The sequence below is a fragment of the Arachis hypogaea genome, chromosome 9 (genome assembly GCF_003086295.3).
Source record: "Arachis hypogaea cultivar Tifrunner chromosome 9, arahy.Tifrunner.gnm2.J5K5, whole genome shotgun sequence".
Taxonomy (NCBI): Eukaryota; Viridiplantae; Streptophyta; class Magnoliopsida; order Fabales; family Fabaceae; genus Arachis; species Arachis hypogaea.
Window position 1 is genome coordinate 107821185 of NC_092044.1, and position 13295 is coordinate 107834479.

The window sequence follows — 13295 nt, forward strand, 5'->3', positions numbered from 1 at the left end:
TATGAGTTTGTGTGTTTTTCTGTGATTTCAGGTATTTTCTGGCTGAAATTGAGGGACCTGAGCAAAAATCTGATTCAGAGACTAAAAAGGACTGCAGATGCTGTTGGATTCTGACCTCCCTGCACTCGAAGTGGATTTTCTGGAGCTACAGAAGCCCAATTGGCGCGCGCTCAATGGCGTTGGAAAGTAGACATCCTGGGCTTTCCATCAATATATGATAGTCCATACTTTGCCCAAGATTTGATGGCCCAAACCGGCGTTCAAAGTCACCCTCAGAATTCCCAGCGTTAAACGTCGTAACTGGCACCAAAGTGGGAGTTAAACGCCCAAACTGGCATAAAAGCTGGCGTTTAACTCCAAGAGGAGTCTCTACACGAAAATGCTTCAATGCTCAGCCCAAGCACACACCAAGTGGGCCCGGAAGTGGATTTTTATGTCATTTACTCATATATGTACACCCTAGGCTACTAGTTTTCTATATATAGGACCTTTTACTATTGTATTTTTAATAGGGGGTAGCTATCCTTGTTCTTATGCTATCTTAGATCATTGGGAGGCTGGCCATTCGGCCATGCCTAGACCTTATTCTTATGTATTTTCAACGGTGGAGTTTCTACACACCATAGATTGAGGTGTGGAGCTCTGCTGTACCTCGAGTATTAATGCAATTACTATTGTTCTTCTATTCAATTCCGCTTGTTCTTGTTCTAAGATATCACTTGTTCTTCAACTTGATGAATCTGATGATCCGTGACACTCATCATCATTCTCACCTATGAATGTGTGACTGACAACCACCTCCGTTCTACCTTCGACTGAGTGAATATCTCTTGGATTCTTTAACCGGAATCTTCGTGGTATAGGCTAGAACTGATGGCGGCATTCAAGAGAATCCGGAAGGTCTAACCTTGTCTGTGGTATTCTGAGTAGGATTCAATGATTGAATGACTGTGACGTGCTTCAAACTCCTGAGGGCGGGGCGTTAGTGACAGACGCAAAAGAATCACTGGATTCTATTCCGGCCTGATCGAGAACCGACAGATGGATAGCCGTGCCGTGACAGGGTGCGTTGAACATTTCCACTGAGAGGATGGGAGGTAGCCACTGACAACGGTGAAACCCTTGCTTAAGCTTGCCATGGAAAGGAGTAAGAAGGATTGGATGAAGACAGTAGGAAAGCAGAGAGACGGAAGGGAAGGCATCTTCATACGCTTATCTGAAATTCCTACCAATGAATTACATAAGTATCTCTATCTTTATCTTTATGCTTTATTCGTATATCACCCATATCCATTTGAGTTTGCCTGACTAAGATTTACAAGGTGACCATAGCTTGCTTCATACCAACAATCTCTGTGGGATCGACCCTTACTCGCGTAAGGTTTATTACTTGGACGACCCAGTACACTTGCTGGTTAGTTGTGCAAAGTTGTAGTGATCACAATTTCGTCCACCAAGTTTTTGGCGCCGTTGCCGGGGATTGTTGAGTTTGGACAACTGACGGTTCATCTTGTTGCTTAGATTAGGTATTTTTTTTTTCGGAATTCTTGAAGATGAATTCTAGAGTTTCATGATGATTTGTTGAAGTCTGGCTGGCTGTGAGGCCATGTCTAGTGTTTTGGACCGAAGCTTTCTTTGAAGGCTTGGCTGGCTGTGAAGCCATGTCTAATTCCTGGACCGGAGTCTTAGACTAAACATTGCATGATTCCTGGAATTCTCACTAAGAATTTTGATACCTTTATCACTTAATCTTCGAAAAAGCACAAAAAAATTACAAAATCATAAAATCCAAAAATATTTCTTGTTTGAGTCTAGGTCTCATGTTAAGTTTGGTGTCAATTGCATGCATTCATTCATGTGTCTTAGTGATCTTCAAGATGTTCTTGATGATTTCTTACTTTAATCTTTAAATTCTCTTGACTTGAGTGTTTTGTGTGTCTCATATGCATTCTCATTAGTGTCAGTAGTATACAAACTGCTAAGTTTGGTGTCTTGCATGCATTGTTATTTGATTCTTGTTGCATTTTGATTTTTCCTTATTATTAAAAATCCAAAAATATTTTTTATTTGTGTCTTCTCAAGTCAATAATACAGAGAATTGAAGATTCAGAACATACAGCAGAGGAATTACACAGAAAAAGCTGGGCGTTTAAAACGCCCAGTGAAGAAGGACAGACTGGCGTTTAAACGCCAGCCAGGGTACCTGGTTGGGCGTTTAACGCCCAAAAGGGTATAGTTTTGGGCGTTAAACGCCAGAATGTGCACCATTCTGGGCGTTTAACGCCAGGATGGCACAAGAGGGAAGATTTTGTTTTTAATGCAGATTTTTTTTTCAGTTTTCAAACTTTTTCAAAATCAAATCTTTTTCAAATCATATCTTTTCAATCATATGTTTTCAAAATCAATTTCTTTCTATTCTTAAAAATACTTGCTATCAATTAATGATTTGATTCAACATTTCAAGTATGTTGCCTCTTCTGTTGAGAAAGGTTTAATGTTTGAATCATATCTTTTCTTGTTAGCCAAGTTTTTAATTTTCAAAATCAAATCTTTTTAAAATGTTTTTCAAATCGTATCTTCTCAATCACATCTCTTTAAAACTAATCATATCTTCTTAACCACATCTTTTTCAAAATAGTTTTCAATCAAATCTTTTTGATTTCTAATTTCAAAATCTTTTTCAAAAATCACTTGATTTCTTTTCCACTTTCATTTTCGAAAATCAATTAGTGTTTTTCAAACATGTTTTCAAAATCTTTTACTTAATTTTTGAAAATTACTTCCCTTCTTCTCACATCCTTCTATTTATGGACTAACACTATTCCTTAATGCAAAATTCGAACTCCATCTTCTTTGATAAAGTTCGAATTTTCTACTTCTGTCTTCTACTTTTCTTTTCCTCTGACACCTAAAGGAATCTCTATACTGTGACATAGAGGATTCCACATTTTCTTGTTCCCTTCTCTTTCTTATGAGCAGGAGCAAAGACAAAAGCATTCTTGTTGAGGCTGATCCTGAACCTGAAAGGACCTTGAAGAGAAAGCTAAGAGAAGCCAAAGCACAACTCTCTGTAGAGGACCTAACAGAAATCTTCAAAGAAGAAGAACCTATGGCATCCGAAAACAACAACAATGCCAACAATGCAAGGAAGGTGCTGGGTGACTTTACTGCACCTACTCCCGATTTCTATGGGAGAAGCATCTCTATCCCTGCCATTGGAGCAAACAACTTTGAGCTTAAGCCTCAATTAGTTTCTCTAATGCAACAGAATTGCAAGTTCCATGGACTTCCATTGGAAGATCCTCATCAGTTTTTAGCTGAATTCTTGCAAATCTGTGACACTGTCAAGACTAATGGGGTTGACCCTGAGGTCTACAGACTTATGCTATTCCCTTTTGCTGTAAGAGACAGAGCTAGGACATGGTTGGACTCACAACCTAAAGAAAGCCTGGACTCTTGGGAAAAGCTAGTCAATGCCTTCTTGGCAAAGTTCTTTCCACCTCAAAAATTGAGTAAGCTTAGAGTGGAAGTCCAAACCTTCAGACAGAAGGAAGGAGAATCCCTCTATGAAGCTTGAGAAAGATACAAACAATTAATCAGAAAGTATCCTTCTGATATGCTTTCTGAATGGAGCATCATAGGTATTTTCTATGATGGTCTCTCTGAACTATCCAAAATGTCTTTGGATAGCTCTGCTGGAGGCTCTCTTCATTTGAAGAAGACGCCTACAGAAGCTCAAGAGCTGATTGAAATGGTTGCAAATAACCAATTCATGTACACTTCTGAAAGGAATCCTATAAACAATGGGACTAATCAGAAGAAAGGAGTTCTTGAGATTGACACTCTAAATGCCATATTGGCTCAGAACAAAATATTGACTCAACAAGTTAATATGATTTCTCAAAGTCTGTCTGGAATGCAAAATGCACCAAGCAGTACTAAGGAAGCTTCATCTGAGGAAGAAGCTTATGATTCTGAGAACCCTTCAATGGAAGAGGTGAATTACATGGGAGAACCCTATGGAAACACCTATAATCCTTCATGGAGAAATCATCCAAATTTCTCATGGAAGGATCAACAGAGACCTCAACAAGGTTTCAACAACAATAATAGTGGAAGAAACAGGTTTAGCAATAGCAAGCCTTTTCCATCATCTTCTCAGCAACAGACAGAGAGTTCTAAGCAGAATACCTCTGACTTAGCAACCATGGTCTCTGATCTAATCAAAACCACCAAAGTTTCGTGACTGAAACAAGGTCCTCCATTAGAAACTTGGAGGCACAAGTGGGACAGCTGAGCAAGAAAATTACTGAACTCCCTCCTAGTACTCTTCCAAGCAATACAGAAGAAAATCCAAAAGGAGAGTGCAAGGCCATCAACATGGTCGAATTTGGAGAGGAAGGAGAGGCAGTGAATGCCACTGAGGAAGACCTCAATGGACATCCACTGGCCTCCAATGAGTTCCCCAATGAGGAACCATGGGAATTTGCGGCTCAAAATGAGACCATAGAGATTCCATTGGACTTACTTCTGCCATTCATGAGCTCTGATGAGTATTCTTCCTCTGAAGAGGATGAGTATGTCACTGAAGAGCAAGTTGCTAAATACCTTGGAGCAATCATGAAGCTAAATGACAAGTTATTTGAAAATGAGACTTGGGAAGATGAACCCCCTTTGCTCACCAAGGAACTGGATGACTTGTCTAGGCAGAAACTGCCTCAAAAGAGACAGGATCCTGGGAAGTTTTCAATACCTTGTACCATAGGCACCATGACCTTCAAGAAGGCCTTGTGTGACTTAGGGTCAAGTGTAAACCTCATGCCTCTCTCTGTAAAGGAGAAGCTAGGGATCTCTGAGGTGCAAGCTGCAAAAATCTCACTAGAGATGGCAGACAACTCAAGAAAACAAGCTTATGGACTTGTAGAGGATGTTCTGGTAAAAATTGAAGACCATTACATCCCTACTGATTTCATAGTCCTAGAGACTGGGAAGTGCATGGATGAATCCATCATCCTTGGCAGACCCTTCCTAGCCACAGCAAAGGCTGTGATTGATGTTGATAGAGGAGAGTTGATCATTCAAGTGAATGGAGAATCCTTGGTGTTTAAGGCCCAAGGATATCCCTCTATCACCATGGAGAGGAAGCATGAAGAGCTCCTCTCAAAACAGAGCCAAACAGAGCCCCCACAGTCAAACTCTAAGTTTGGTGTTGGGAGGTTCCAACATTGCTCTGAGTATCTGTGAGGCTCCATGAGAGCCCTCTGTCAAGCTACTGACATTAAAAAAGCGCTTGTTGGGAGGCAACCCAATGTTATATTTTATCTATTTTCTTTGTTATTTTATGTTTTTTGTAGGTTGATGATCATGAGAAGTCACAAAATCAATGAAAAAAGCAAAAACAGAATGAAAAACAGAAAGAAAAATAGCACACCCTGGAGGAGAGCATGCTGGCGTTTAAACGCCAGTGAGGCTAGCTGTTGGGCGTTTAACGCCCAGTCTGGCACCATTCTGGGCGTTTAACGCCAGAAAGGGGCACCAGACTGGCGTTAAACGCAAGAAAAGGGCAAGAAGCTGGCGTTAAACGCCAGAATTGGGCATCAGCCTGGCGTTTAACGCCAGAATTGGCTAAAAAGGCATTTTTGCTTGCCATTTGGTGCAGGGATGACTTTTCCTTGACACCTCAGGATCTGTGGACCCCACAGGATCCCCACCTACCCCACCACTCTCTCTCTCTTCTTCACACATTCACCAATCACCTCAACACCTCTTCCCCAAAAACCCTTCACCTATCAAATCCCATCTTTCTCTTCACCACTCACATCCATCCTTCATAAAACCCCACCTACCTCACCATTCAAATTCAAACCACTTTCCCACCCAAACCCACCCTCACTTGACCGAACATCACCCTTCCCCCACTCCTATATAAACCCTCCTTCACTCCTTCATTTTCACACAACCTAAACACCACTTCTCCCCCTTTTGGCCGAACACAAAGCCATTCCCTTCTCCCTCATTTCTTCTTCTTCTACTCTCTTCTTTTTTCTTTTGCTCGAGGACGAGCAAACATTTTAAGTTTGGTGTGGTAAAAGCATTGCTTTTCCATAACCATTTATGGCATCCAAGGCCGGAGAAACCTCTAGAAAGAGGAAAGGGAAGGCAAAAGCTTCCACCTCCGAGTCATGGGAGATGGAAAGATTCATCTCAAGGGTGCATCAAGACCACTTCTATGAAGTTGTGGCCTTGAAGAAGGTGATCCCCGAGGTCCCTTTTTCACTCAAAAAGAGTGAATATCCGGAGATCCGACATGAGATCCAAAGAAGAGGTTGGGAAATTCTTACCAACCCCATTCAACAAGTCGGAATCTTAATGGTTCAAGAGTTCTATGCCAATGCATGGATCACCAAGAACCGTGATCAAAGTGTGAACCCGGATCCAAAGAATTATCTTACTATGGTTCGGGGGAAATACTTGGATTTTAGTCCGGAAAATGTAAGGTTGGCATTCAACTTGCCCATGATGCAAGGAGATGAACATCCTTACACTAGAAGGGTCAACTTTGATCAAAGGTTGGACCAAGTCCTCACAGTCATATGTGAAGAGGGCGCCCAATGGAAGAGAGATTCAAGAGGGAAGCCGGTTCAATTGAGAAGGCATGACCTCAAACCCGTGGCTAGAGGATGGTTGGAGTTTATCCAACGCTCAATCATTCCCACTAGCAACCGGTCCGAAGTTACCATAGACCGGGCTATCATGATTCATAGCATCATGATTGGAGAAGAAATAGAAGTTCATGAGGTTATATCTCAAGAACTTTATAAGGTGGCGGACAAGTCCTCTACCTTGGCAAGGTTAGCCTTCCCTCATCTCATTTGTCATCTCTGTTATTCGGTTGGAGTTGACATAGAGGGAGACATCCCTATTGATGAGGACAAGCCCATCACTAAGAAGAGGATGGAGCACACAAGAGACCCCACTCATCATGAGATCCCTGAGATGCCTCAAGGGATGCACTTTTCTCCACAAAACTATTGGGAGCAATTAAACACCTCCCTAGGAGAATTGAGTTCCAACATGGGACAACTAAGGGTGGAGCACCAAGAACACTCCATCATCCTCCATGAAATTAGAGAAGATCAAAGAATCATGAGAGAGGAGCAACAAAGACAAGGAAGAGACATTGAGGAGCTCAAGCACTCCATAGGATCTTCAAGAGGAAGAAAGAGCCGCCATCACTAAGGTGGACCCGTTCTTTAATTTCCTTGTTCTTTACTTTCTTGTTTTTCGAATTTTAGTGCTTATGTTATCTATGTTTGTGTCTTGTGATCATTAGTGTCTTAGTGTCTATGCCTTAAAGTTATGAATGTCCTATGAATCCATCACCTTTCTTAAATGAAAAATGTTCTTAATTGAAAAAGAAAAGAATTGCATGAATTTTGAATTTTATAACAGTTTGATTATTTTGATGTGATGGCAATACTTTTGTTTTCTGAATGTATGCTTAAACAGTGCATATGTCTTTTGAATTTGTGGTTCATGAATGTTGGCTCTTGAAAGAATGATGAAAAAGGAGACATGTTACTGAGGATCTGAAAAATCATAAAAATGATTCTTGAAGCAAGAAAAAGCAATGAATACAAAAAAAAAATTTCGAAAAAAAAAAGAGAGAAAAAAAAATAAAGTTGTGATCCAAGGCAAAAAGAGTGTGCTTAAGAACCCTGGACACCTCTAATTGGGGACTCTAGCAAAGCTGAGTCACAATCTGAAAAGGTTCACCCAATTATGTGTCTGTGGCATGTATGTATCCGGTGGTAATACTGGAAGACAGAGTGCTTTGGGCCACGGCCAAGACTCAATAAGTAGCTATGTTCAAGAATCATCATACTTTACTAGGAGAATCAATAACACTATCTGGATTCTGAGTTCCTAAAGAAGCCAATCATTCTGAATTTCAAAGGATAGAGTGAGATGCCAAAACTGTTCAGAGGCAAAAAGCTAAAAGCCCCGCTCATCTAATTAATACTGATCTTCATAGATGTTTTTGGAATTCATTGCATATTCTCTTCTTTTTATCTTATTTGATTTTCAGTTGCTTGAGGACAAGCAACAATTTAAGTTTGGTGTTGTGATGAGCGGATAATTTGTACGCTTTTTCGCATTGTTTTTAGTATGTTTTTAGTATGATCTAGTTAGTTTTTAGTATATTTTTATTAGTTTTTATTTAAAATTCACTTTTCTGGACTTTACTATGAGTTTGTGTGTTTTTCTGTGATTTCAGGTATTTTCTGGCTGAAATTGAGGGACCTGAGCAAAAATCTGATTCAGAGACTAAAAAGGACTGCAGATGCTGTTGGATTCTGACCTCCCTGCACTCGAAGTGGATTTTCTATAGCTACAGAAGCCCAATTGGCGCGCTCTCAATGGCGTTGGAAAGTACACATCCTGGGCTTTCCAGCAATATATGATAGTCCATACTTTGCCCACGATTTGATGGCCCAAACCGGCGTTCAAAGTCACCCTCAGAATTCCCAACATTAAACGCCAGAACTGGCACCAAAGTGGGAGTTAAACGCCCAAACTGGCATAAAAACTGGCGTTTAACTCTAAGAGGACTCTCTACACGAAAATGCTTCAATGCTCAGCCCAAGCACACACCAAGTGGGCCCGGAAGTGGATTTTTATGTCATTTACTCATATATGTACACCCTAGGCTACTAGTTTTCTATATATAGGACCTTTTACTATTGTATTTTTAATAGGGGGTAGCTATCCTTGTTCTTATGCTATCTTAGATCATTGGGAGGCTGGCCATTCGGCCATGCCTAGACCTTGTTCTTATGTATTTTCAACGGTGGAGTTTCTACACACCATAGATTGAGGTGTGGAGCTCTGCTGTACCTCGAGTGTTAATGCAATTACTATTGTTCTTCTATTCAATTCCGCTTGTTCTTGTTCTAAGATATCACTTGTTCTTCAACTTGATGAATGTGATGATCCGTGACACTCATCATCATTCTCACCTATGAACGTGTGACTGACAACCACCTCCGTTCTACCTTCGACTGAGTGAATATCTCTTGGATTCTTTAACCGGAATCTTCGTGGTATAGGCTAGAACTGATGGCGGCATTCAAGAGAATCCGGAAGGTCTAACCTTGTCTGTGGTATTTTGAGTAGGATTCAATGATTGAATGACTGTGACGTGCTTCAAACTCCTGAGGGCGGGGCGTTAGTGACAGACGCAAAAGAATCACTGGATTCTATTCCGGCCTGATCGAGAACCGACAGATGGATAGCCGTGCCGTGACAGGGTGCGTTGAACATTTCCACTGAGAGGATGGGAGGTAGCCACTGACAACGGTGAAACCCTTGCTTAAGCTTGCCATGGAAAGGAGTAAGAAGGATTGGATGAAGACAGTAGGAAAGCAGAGAGACGGAAGGGAAGGCATCTTCATACGCTTATCTGAAATTCCTACCAATGAATTACATAAGTATCTCTATTTTTATCTTTATGCTTTATTCGTATATCACCCATATCCATTTGAGTTTGCCTGACTAAGATTTATAAGGTGACCATAGCTTGCTTCATACCAACAATCTCTGTGGGATCGACCCTTACTCGCGTAAGGTTTATTACTTGGACGACCCAGTACACTTGCTGGTTAGTTGTGCAAAGTTGTAGTGATCACAATTTCGTCCACCAAGTTTTTGGCGCCGTTGCCGGGGATTGTTGAGTTTGGACAACTGACGGTTCATCTTGTTGCTTAGATTAGGTATTTTTTTTTTCGGAATTCTTGAAGATGAATTCTAGAGTTTCATGATGATTTGTTGAAGTCTGGCTGGCTGTGAGGCCATGTCTAGTGTTTTGGACCGAAGCTTTCTTTGAAGGCTTGGCTGGCTGTGAAGCCATGTCTAATTCCTGGACCGGAGTCTTAGACTAAACATTGCATGATTCCTGGAATTCTCACTAAGAATTTTGATACCTTTATCACTTAATCTTCGAAAAAGCACAAAAAAATTACAAAATCATAAAATCCAAAAATATTTCTTGTTTGAGTCTAGGTCTCATGTTAAGTTTGGTGTCAATTGCATGCATTCATTCATGTGTCTTAGTGATCTTCAAGATGTTCTTGATGATTTCTTACTTTAATCTTTAAATTCTCTTGACTTGAGTGTTTTGTGTGTCTCATATGCATTCTCATTAGTGTCAGTAGTATACAAACTGCTAAGTTTGGTGTCTTGCATGCATTGTTATTTGATTCTTGTTGCATTTTGATTTTTCCTTATTATTAAAAATCCAAAAATATTTTTTATTTGTGTCTTCTCAAGTCAATAATACAGAGAATTGAAGATTCAGAACATACAGCAGAGGAATTACACAGAAAAAGCTGGGCGTTCAAAACGCCCAGTGAAGAAGGACAGACTGGCGTTTAAACGCCAGCCAGGGTACCTGGTTGGGCGTTTAACGCCCAAAAGGGTATAGTTTTGGGCGTTAAACGCCAGAATGTGCACCATTCTGGGCGTTTAACGCCAGGATGGCACAAGAGGGAAGATTTTGTTTTTAATGCAGATTTTTTTTTCAGTTTTCAAACTTTTTCAAAATCAAATCTTTTTCAAATCATATCTTTTCAATCATATGTTTTCAAAATCAATTTGTTTCTATTCTTAAAAATACTTGCTATCAATTAATGATTTGATTCAACATTTCAAGTATGTTGCCTCTTCTGTTGAGAAAGGTTTAATGTTTGAATCATATCTTTTCTTGTTAGCCAAGTTTTTAATTTTCAAAATCAAATCTTTTTAAAATGTTTTTCAAATCGTATCTTCTCAATCACATCTCTTTAAAACTAATCATATCTTCTTAACCACATCTTTTTCAAAATAGTTTTCAATCAAATCTTTTTGATTTCTAATTTCAAAATCTTTTTCAAAAATCACTTGATTTCTTTTCCACTTTCATTTTCGAAAATCAATTAGTGTTTTTCAAACATGTTTTCAAAATCTTTTACTTAATTTTCGAAAATTACTTCCCTTCTTCTCACATCCTTCTATTTATGGACTAACACTATTCCTTAATGTAAAATTCGAACTCCATCTTCTTTGATAAAGTTCGAATTTTCTACTTCTGTCTTCTACTTTTCTTTTCCTCTGACACCTAAAAGAATCTCTATACTGTGACATAGAGGATTCCACATTTTCTTGTTCCCTTCTCTTTCTTATGAGCAGGAGCAAAGACAAAAGCATTCTTGTTGAGGCTGATCCTGAACCTGAAAGGACCTTGAAGAGAAAGCTAAGAGAAGCCAAGGCACAACTCTCTGTAGAGGACCTAACAGAAATCTTCAAAGAAGAAGAACCTATGGCATCCGAAAACAACAACAATGCCAACAATGCAAGGAAGGTGCTGGGTGACTTTACTGCACCTACTCCCGATTTCTATGGGAGAAGCATCTCTATCCCTGCCATTGGAGCAAACAACTTTGAGCTTAAGCCTCAATTAGTTTCTCTAATGCAACAGAATTGCAAGTTCCATGGACTTCCATTGGAAGATCCTCATCAGTTTTTAGCTGAATTCTTGCAAATCTGTGACACTGTCAAGACTAATGGGGTTGACCCTGAGGTCTACAGACTTATGCTATTCCCTTTTGCTGTAAGAGACAGAGCTAGGACATGGTTGGACTCACAACCTAAAGAAAGCCTGGACTCTTGGGAAAAGCTAGTCAATGCCTTCTTGGCAAAGTTCTTTCCACCTCAAAAATTGAGTAAGCTTAGAGTGGAAGTCCAAACCTTCAGACAGAAGGAAGGAGAATCCCTCTATGAAGCTTGAGAAAGATACAAACAATTAATCAGAAAGTGTCCTTCTGATATGCTTTCTGAATGGAGCATCATAGGTATTTTCTATGATGGTCTCTCTGAACTATCCAAAATGTCTTTGGATAGCTCTGCTGGAGGCTCTCTTCATTTGAAGAAGACGCCTACAGAAGCTCAAGAGCTGATTGAAATGGTTGCAAATAACCAATTCATGTACACTTCTGAAAGGAATCCTGTAAACAATGGGACTAATCAGAAGAAAGGAGTTCTTGAGATTGACACTCTAAATGCCATATTGGCTCAGAACAAAATATTGACTCAACAAGTTAATATGATTTCTCAAAGTCTGTCTGGAATGCAAAATGCACCAAGCAGTACTAAGGAAGCTTCATCTGAGGAAGAAGCTTATGATTCTGAGAACCCTTCAATGGAAGAGGTGAATTACATGGGAGAACCCTATGGAAACACCTATAATCCTTCATGGAGAAATCATCCAAATTTCTCATGGAAGGATCAACAGAGACCTCAACAAGGTTTCAACAACAATAATGGTGGAAGAAACAGGTTTAGCAATAGCAAGCCTTTTCCATCATCTTCTCAGCAACAGACAGAGAGTTCTAAGCAGAATACCTCTGACTTAGCAACCATGGTCTCTGATCTAATCAAAACCACCAAAGTTTCGTGACTGAAACAAGGTCCTCCATTAGAAACTTGGAGGCACAAGTGGGACAGCTGAGCAAGAAAATTACTGAACTCCCTCCTAGTACTCTTCCAAGCAATACAGAAGAAAATCCAAAAGGAGAGTGCAAGGCCATCAACATGGTCGAATTTGGAGAGGAAGGAGAGGCAGTGAATGCCACTGAGGAAGACCTCAATGGACATCCACTGGCCTCCAATGAGTTCCCCAATGAGGAACCATGGGAATTTGCGGCTCAAAATGAGACCATAGAGATTCCATTGGACTTACTTCTGCCATTCATGAGCTCTGATGAGTATTCTTCCTCTGAAGAGGATGAGTATGTCACTGAAGAGCAAGTTGCTAAATACCTTGGAGCAATCATGAAGCTAAATGACAAGTTATTTGAAAATGAGACTTGGGAAGATGAACCCCCTTTGCTCACCAAGGAACTGGATGACTTGTCTAGGCAGAAACTGCCTCAAAAGAGACAGGATCCTGGGAAGTTTTCAATACCTTGTACCATAGGCACCATGACCTTCAAAAAGGCCTTGTGTGACTTAGGGTCAAGTGTAAACCTCATGCCTCTCTCTGTAAAGGAGAAGCTAGGGATCTCTGAGGTGCAAGCTGCAAAAATCTCACTAGAGATGGCAGACAACTCAAGAAAACAAGCTTATGGACTTGTAGAGGATGTTCTGGTAAAAATTGAAGACCATTACATCCCTACTGATTTCATAGTCCTAGAGACTGGGAAGTGCATGGATGAATCCATCATCCTTGGCAGACCCTTCCTAGCCACAGCAAAGGCTGT

The 13295-nt window shown here is 40.3% G+C and overlaps 1 non-coding gene across 1 annotated transcript; it reads right to left on the bottom strand.

Moving 5' to 3' along the window:
- Positions 1-11761: 11761 nt before the first annotated feature.
- LOC112713309 (small nucleolar RNA R71) lies at positions 11762-11869 on the bottom strand. Its single transcript, XR_003158283.1, has one exon. It is a non-coding gene; the product is annotated as a small nucleolar RNA R71 (small nucleolar RNA).
- Positions 11870-13295: the final 1426 nt, after the last annotated feature.